Genomic DNA, 8,429 nt, shown 5'->3' with positions numbered 1-8,429 from the left:
CGGAGTGCAAAAATATTGCCCCGGACTAGCCATAAGGCCTGTCCAAGAGGCGTTGTGCAGAAATAAGCAATATGATGTGTGACCAAGTGCTACAGTGAGTCATGTGGGGTCCCACACCCAAGTGACTTCCTGAGCACCCCTGGGACGCCACCCCCAGGGGGCACAACACCACGGGCTTCTGCCGCCCCCGAACCCTCGGGCCAGACCAAGCTTCGCATCTGTTCAGTCAGAAAGCCATGTACTGAGCGGTTCCCCTCTCACAGGAAGCCGCCCCACACGCTCTTTCACTCCAGCGAGTACTAAGTAACCATCCCCCGCAAGGACGGTTCTTGTCCCCACCGAAAACTGATAAGAACAGATACTACACTTGAACTCAGACAAGAGGCTGAGAAGTCGGTCCACCAGGTATGATCCAGCCAAGGGGATCTCTATCTATACACATGCATGCTTGGAGTGTCCGGGTGTGAATATTTATGGCAGTGGAAGACGGAGGGATAACAGCCACTCAGGAAGAGGGAATTACCAGATTGGAAAACCCACCTTGTAAATGAATCCTTCCCCGGGAGGGGGGTGATGTCTGCAGAGGTCACTACCTGCCCGGGGCAAATTTCCCCTAAAAAGTCCAAAAACATGGAGACCTCGGAGGTGAATTCAAACATTTCCACAAAGGTAAAATCGATTTTGCATTGAAATCTCCCCACCTGTCCCTGATATCTGACAAACCGCATGCAGCCGTCTCCCAGCTCGCTCCTCTGAGTGTGTTCCATGTGTGACAGTGTCACTGCTAGGAGAGGCACCACGCATGATTTCTCCCCCAGCCCTGCTGGCCTGTGTAGCTCATCGCAGTCCCATTGCGTTGCAATAAAATGATGCAGGAGTAATTGTATCGCAGTACTGCGCCCCGCAACCAGCTGCAGCACAGAATGTAAAAAAAGCAAGCGTTGCAACGTGTCACAACCGCGCTGCGAATAGGAAGATGTCACCAGCACACCAAACGATGATAACAGCAAGGAAGTGCTCATTGATTGACAAATGCTGTCTCTCATTAGCAAGCGCTTTCCTGTGTGGCCCCTTCATCAGGCTCACAGATAACAGCTGCACACACGTAAACTGCTCTGCATTGTGGTCTGAGCAACCCTGCGGGCTGGTTCACACCATTTTCAAGATCAGATCTAGTCCGGGAAATGGTGTGAAGCTGCCCGCAGTTCCAGCACATACCAGACAAAATGAGACCCGCAGTATCTTTCTGGTCTGCTCTGGAACGGACTGCACTGGTGTGAACAGAGGCCAGAAATAGCATAGGGATACATTAGGATATATTTTGGGTCCGGAAACAATCTGGTCTGGTCTGGAGATGATCTGGATGTGGTGTGTATGGGCCCTGAGAGGAAAAAGTAAAGATACATTGTAACAGTCTAGAATCATCCTTCTGAAAGTGAAAAGCGATAGATACGCAAATCCTTACTTTTCATTATGTTTCAATGATACAAAACTTTCTATATTCCTCTAGATTTCTATTTGAGCATTAAAGGAGAAGTATGGGGTCAGTGTTTTTCCCCATAGTTCTCCTTAGGGTAACGGGAGGACACAAACTAGCGTCGTCCCGTCACCCTAAGCTCAGTATATAGCGGGCTACAGCTCGCAGTATTCTGAGACGCCGCAGCCGGAGCGGATCCCGACATCGATGTCGAGATCCACACAGCTCCGTGAGTGACAGCTGGCTCTGCCTATCTAGAGGCAGAGCCAGCTGTACCCGCCCCCTCCCCCGTCCGTTCCGCCAGTCAGCGCTGGAGGATCGGAGCGGGGAGAGGGGAATCCAGCCCCTCCCCCTGTCACGGCAGAGAGCCGTGACAGGATCGAGAGGTGAGCGAACGCCGGTATCTGTTCGCTCCCCTCCCGATCTACTGAGCCGACCTGTGACAGTCTCATTGTCGCAGGTCGGCTAGAACTATGAGGGGAGTGAAAAGCCCCCCCCCCCCCCTCGCGTAGTTCTCCTTTAAGAGGTACCCACTAATGTTCCTTCAGTCTAAGGATCCGAGGGGACGATTGGAAACGTTGATGCCTTTGACATTTTTTCTTCAAGGCCGGTGATATGTCATATTCTGTGTTACTTATTACTGTACATTTGATGTTGGCTCTTCCCCCATATTACCACGTATCTTCTTTGGACTGTAAAATCCCTATTTAGTTTTATCCAATAAAAATGTATTTCGGGGAAAAAAAAAGTATAGATACAATGTAATGCTGGGCACACACCTTACAACCATTGTATGACTTTTGTCTTGCGAGGGTTGTAAGGTAATTAAAAAAACGTACGATCTGCCCATCTTGGACAGGCAGATCGTACTTGCGATGATCGCAAGCCACGCCCCCCCGAGGGGCGGGCTTCAGATGACCGCGATGCTAAACGGGCAGCGGCCCCTTCGGCATTTGTCTTACGAGCACGCCAGAAACCCGCCGACAATCGTACGATTCTCGGTGGGTTTTCAAGCCTGCACGGGAGACAAAAGACGTGCGACCGTACAGTAGAAACGGTCGCACGCCTTCCATACACCTTGCGATAATCGTACGATCGCGGGATTTCCCGCGATTATCGCAAGGTGTGTGGGCGCCTTAACATTGTCAGTTCCCAGGTTGTGTTTCCGTTGCTCTCCAGGTGGGATCATTAGCACGCAGATACGATGATTGTGTCACCTGAGTGTCTGGAAACAAATCTGACTTTTTGTATCTGAGTAAATAAAGAGAAGTTTAACCCCTTCGTGACTGGCGACGTACAGTGTACGTCGCCAGCATCGGGGCTGTTTAAACTTGTAGAGCCGACTGTCGGCTTTACAACAGAAGTGATCCTGGCGACTTACCTGTCACCAGATCGCTTCTGCGTCCCGAAGAAGGGGCCGCCCCCCCCGCCGTGCTTCCCGGGCTCCGTTGCCCCTCCTACGGGCCCGGGACCGGCGATCTTGGTGTCCGCGGGGAGCTGGGGAGGAGGTCGACGAACTTCCGTTCATCGATCCCCTCCCCGTTCTATGGGACCGGGAGCGATGCAGATTGCATCACTTCCGGTCCCTGGGCTGTCAGTTCTGGGCTCCTGCAGCCCAGCTATAAGCTATTGAAGTGCGATCTGCACTTCAATAGCTTATTTCCAGTGTAAAGGTGACACTGGGGGTCTTTTGGACCCCCAGCATCACCTTAAAGAGGACCTGTCACCACCATCTGCTATTACATGGGGGGGCTTGCAAGCCCCCCCATGTGATAGCAGTCAAAGTAAAAAAAAAAACAAAAAACAGTTTTTAAAATTAAAATGAAATAAAATAAATCTAATAATAATAAAAAAAAATTTAAAAGTACCCCGCCCCCGCGAGCACGCGCGTCGCCACGTAAACACGCGTCGGGTGCGCCTACGCATGAAAACGACGAACGCGCTACACATGTTGGGTATCGCCGCGCACGCCGGAGTGAGAGCAATAATTCTAGGGCCAGTATTTTGGGGTATCTCTAAATTGATGACCTGTGGGGGCTTTTAAAGCGTCTTCTATGGACTTTTTGGGGTACTGGGGTTTTTCGCCGTTTTACGGTAGCACGCAATTTGTAACCTGGGCATGTTGGGTATCGTTTTACTCGTTGTAACCTCGTCTTTTATATTTCATTAAAAAAATTGGTATTTTGTTGTGTTTTGGGGCATTTAATTAAATTTTTCACTAAATATTGGGGTTTAATAAGAAGTTGCGCTAATATTGCGCAACATAAAAATTAGCAACTACCACCATTTTATTCTATAGGGTCTTGGCATTCAGAAAATATATAATGTTGGGGGGTTTTAAGTAATTTTCAGGCCTAAAATGTGGAATATAACATGGGTACAAAAAAATGAAAAAAAGGCCTCAGTCATGAAGGGGTTAATTAATGACGGGCACACACCTTAAGGGGGCCATACACTGTACAACCATCGCAAGACCTTAGTCTGGCGAGGGTTGTAAAGTGATTAAAAAAACGTACGATCTGCCTATCTTGGACAGGCAGATCGTACTTGCGATGATCGCAAGCCACGCCCCCCTGAGGGGCGGGCTTCCGATGACCGCAATGCAGAATGGGCAGTAGCGCATGCTACACACCATCGTACGATGCTCGGCGGATTTTCGAACATGTTCGTAAGTTAAAAGTCGTGCGACCGTACAGTAGCAGAGGTCGCACGGGTTCCACGCACCTTACGATAATCGTACGATCGCGGGATTTCCCGCCATTAACGTACGATTATCGTAAGGTGTGTGGGCACCCTTAGGAAAAGAATGACGGAAACGTTCCCTGTCTGTGTGGTGCCGCTCTGTGATACACACACTGGGGAGAATTTATCAAATCTGGAGCAGCTGTGCGCGGCAACCAATCAGCTTCTCTCTTTCATTTTCAAATCTTAACTGAACAAACAGAAGAGAGAAGCTGATTGGTTGCCGTGCACAGCGGCTCCAGATTTGATAAATTCTCCTACAATGTCTCTGTTGCTCACCTCTGCAAGAGTTGAGAGGCTTGTTGGTTGCCGTGCGCAGCGGCTCCAGATTTGATAAATCCCCCCCCCCCTCCCCCCGCACTGTATCTTGTGACAAGTCTGTGGACTCTTGTCCGTATTTCGGGATTTTTAATCAGCGCGCGGCGCACTTTTGCATTGCGGATCACTGCGGACACCCACGCATGAGCACAAAAGAGCGATTCATACCGGAGCCTACAAGGGCTTTGGACAAATATCTGATTGTGTGTTGTCTGTGCAAAGGTGAGATGTGAGCATAAGATCTGGACAAAGTGACGACTGGTCTAGCTGGGAAAACTCGCTGGAGCTCAAAACTGGAGCAGACAGAATCTGGAGCAGCTGCCCGCGGCAACCAATCAGCTTCAATTGTTTTCAAAGCTTAACCGAACAAACTGAAAAGCGAAGCTGATTGGTTGCCATGGGCAGCTGCTCCAGATTCTGTCTGCTGCAGGTTTGATAAATCCCCCCCCCCATTGATTCCTCGTCAGACTAGGACAGTGTACGGCGGGGGTGGGCAAAACGCAACCTTGCGTTAAACTACAAATCCCATGATGCCTCTGTCTCTGGGAATCATGCCTGTGGCTGTGAGAATGTTGCAATGCCTCATGGGATTTGTAGTTCCTCAGCAGTTTGCCCACCCCTGGTGTATGGAGTTCTCTACTGTAAGCGTCCAATCGCACACTGCTACTACTGTCCACACGCTCGGAGATTGTTTTTCAAGCCTAATGCCAGACAAAACTTACTTGCCATCCTTTCAGGGCCCGTGCGTTGCAGCCATGCGTGATAAATGCATGTTTTATGCTAACGCATTTTAAATGGCCCACCTTGCCGACGCACCTCAACACACCCGCATTTCAGCTCATCCTGCCCCCTGATGAGCTAGACCTAGGCCTGTCCAATCAGCAGGGAGCATGAGCTTTGCTGACTGAAGAGCTATAGGCCTGACTCAACAGGGGACCTCTGCATAGAGACCACTGCTTCCACACACAGAGCAAGGATCCTCCTCTGCAGCATGCTGGCAGGGGACAGGCTCCTCTACTCAGGCTGTGGCTGCTTTCTAATAGACACATTCAGTCTTATGGTATGAAGTGCGATCTCCCCCTATTGTATTCTGGCAGCTGGCGGCTATGGCTGTCAGAGTACCAGAGCAATGGCTGCACCTGATTGGCTGAAGTCACTATTCCCGTTCAGTATGATTGTGTAAGGCAGGGGCAGGCAATACCTCATGGGATATGTAGTTCCACAACAGATGGAGTGCTGAGGTTGCCTATGCCTGACCTAAGGGCTCCTTCACACCAGAATGCAAGAACCAGGAGGTGTGCCTGTCATCCTCTGGCTTCGGCTCAGACCAATGTGCTGGGAAAAGTAGAATTTGTTGCATTTTTTTTTAGGCACATGTTGCAACACGCTGCGATGCATCACAATAAGCTTCAGCGCATAAAGGTTGCAATCACCTGTGAGAAAAAAAAAAGCACTGCAATGCATTTTAACAACGCGGGGCTGCGCATGCTCACAATGCACACCGACGCAAGTACCTTAACACATGCCCGCTAGTGAACGAAGCGTTAACGCACTTAAATCTGCGCGTTGATACAATGTATAATGTGAATGGGCCCTCATTGTTTCAGATAGGAGAACACAGGGAGCCTATAACCCCCCCCCCCCATGTGTAGGTGTGTTGGTGTCACACCTTGTGATAAAGTTTTGTACACAATGTTGGGGGATGTGTACTTTTAGGAACCATTGCGTCATTGTTGTGTCCGCCCCTCTAGTGCCACTTGTAGCCGAGACCAATACAAATAGATGATAGAAATAAAACTGACTTATGATTGGCAGCTGCACAGTCACCTTTATACAGCAATTACAGCAGCGCCACCTTGTGGCCGGCCCGGGTACTGCAGCGGAGAAGGAGTGTGCGCTCCTATGGTGCCGGCAGTCGGGGCAGAGCGGAGCCGGGTGACGGTCGGAGGAGCTCCGAGTACACGGCACAGCTCAGATCAGTGTACCGGAGAGGAGAGCAGAGCGGAGGAGAGCCGGGACCGAGGGCGGACACATGGACAAATACACAGGTACAGGGACTGACTTCATTGTCAGCATACAGGGAGGGGGGGACAGGGGGGCTCCTCAGGACTTTATCACTGTACACCACAGACTAGGGCAGCGCTATGGATCATATACCGCTCTATATATCACTACACCACAGACTAGGGCAGCGCTATGGATCATATACCGCTCTATATATCACTACACCACAGACTAGGGCAGCGCTATGGATCATATACCGCTCTATATATCACTACACCACAGACTAGGGCAGCGCTATGGATCATATATACCACTCTCACTGCACAGTGGTGTAGACGAGAGACCAGTATAACACTGTGCAGGGTGTGTATGTGATTGGTAGGGATGTTCCCTCCTCCGGTGACCACGGGGCTGTGAGGGGGAAGGATTGTGTGTTCTCCTCTGTCCTGGACTCCATATCTGCAGTGTGTGATGTTGGTCGGCCTCAGACGACATGGGGGGAGGGGGAATTTATCAAAACTGGAGCAGACAGAATCTGGAGCAGCTGTGCACGGCAACCAATCAGCTTCTCTCTCTAATTTTCAAATCTTACCTTAAACGATATAGTAAAGGAAATATGACCTCCATCTGAAAATGCTGCTGGACTGGCTTCAGGACCTTCGTAGTGACGGACCTCCAGCGAGCGGAACAGGACGTTGGAATGAGCTGAGCAGCCGGCATTGTCAGCAAAGGGTTACCGGCGCTCTCAGTACACTTCTCCGCCCTCCAGATATAAGATATATTCTACAGGAGTGACATCACCGCTCTCCAGATATATTCTACAGGAGTGACATCACCGCCCTCCAGATATATTATAGAGGAGTGACATCACCGCTCTCCAGATATATTCTACAGGAGTGACATCACCGCCCTCCAGATATATTCTACAGGAGTGACATCATCCTCTCAGCCAGTGCTGGAAATGTTACATCTGTTGGGAGTTGTAGTTTCAGATTGTCTGGATTCCGGGAAGTGTTTATAGGGGACGGTCACATTTATAATTTGTCTTATTACATTCCAGCACAAGGTGAGGATCCGATAAACACAACATTGCGCAATTCTATTCCCAGCACAAGACAACAAAGTCCTGACCGCCGAGCGCACAGTCCTCCCGCCACAGGCCGCTTCAGCATTGTGGAGTTCCCCTTTAAGCGGAGATCATGTGACACGTTCTGGGCAATGCAGATGCTCCTGACATCACTTCTAGGCGCTCATTCATGGCGGGTTCACACACTTTCATCGCACGTTACTGCAACGCATGATACCGCAACATGCATGCGTCGTGGTGACGTTCATTTTAAATGGCGCCCCAACACCGCAGCGCAGTGCACGGCCGTTCCCTAAAAAAGGGGTCGGTGCGGAATGACTGGGCTGCCTGAAAGTGATCCCTATTAATGCACGACATAAGGCGCAGCGGCGTGCATGCAGTAACGCACCACACAGGTGAGTGTGGAGGAGGTCGGTGAACCTACGCGTTCCGTGACCGCCTCCTGAGTCCTGACCCGATCAATAAGCAAAGTGCGTTTCTACCTCACTGACCATAAAATTGATTATTTTGATGGAGGATCAGAGACTTGGAGGATGTCAGAGACTTGGAGGATCAGAGACTTGGAGGACGTCAGAGACTTGGAGGATCAGATACTTGGAGGATCAGAGACTTGGAGGATGTCAGAGACATGGAGGATGTCAGAGACTTGGAGGATGTCGTTCAAAATTTCTATTCTGGAAATGAATGAAAACCACATTCACTGTTAGAATCCCATTCATTGGAGAAATCGATTGATATTCATTCAAGGGGGTTCTGCTCATGAATGGGGGGCTCTGTCCATGGATGGGGGGGCTCTGTCCA

At 50.2% G+C, this 8,429-nt stretch overlaps 1 long non-coding RNA gene across 1 annotated transcript in view; it reads left to right on the top strand.

The window, feature by feature from the left end:
- Positions 1-6,539: 6,539 nt before the first annotated feature.
- Positions 6,540-8,429, top strand: part of LOC108798952 — a 21,785-nt gene continuing 19,895 nt past the window's right edge. Inside the window, exon 1 of the long non-coding RNA XR_001941984.1 lies at positions 6,540-6,585. This is a non-coding gene — a long non-coding RNA (uncharacterized LOC108798952). The remainder of the gene's footprint in view (positions 6,586-8,429) is intronic.

The sequence above is a fragment of the Nanorana parkeri genome, unplaced genomic scaffold, assembly GCF_000935625.1.
Source record: "Nanorana parkeri isolate BGI_ZX_2015 unplaced genomic scaffold, ASM93562v1 scaffold1592, whole genome shotgun sequence".
NCBI classification, from domain to species: Eukaryota; Metazoa; Chordata; class Amphibia; order Anura; family Dicroglossidae; genus Nanorana; species Nanorana parkeri.
The sequence above is the reverse complement of the archived record's forward strand: the minus strand, read 5'-3'. Positions and strand labels throughout refer to the sequence as shown.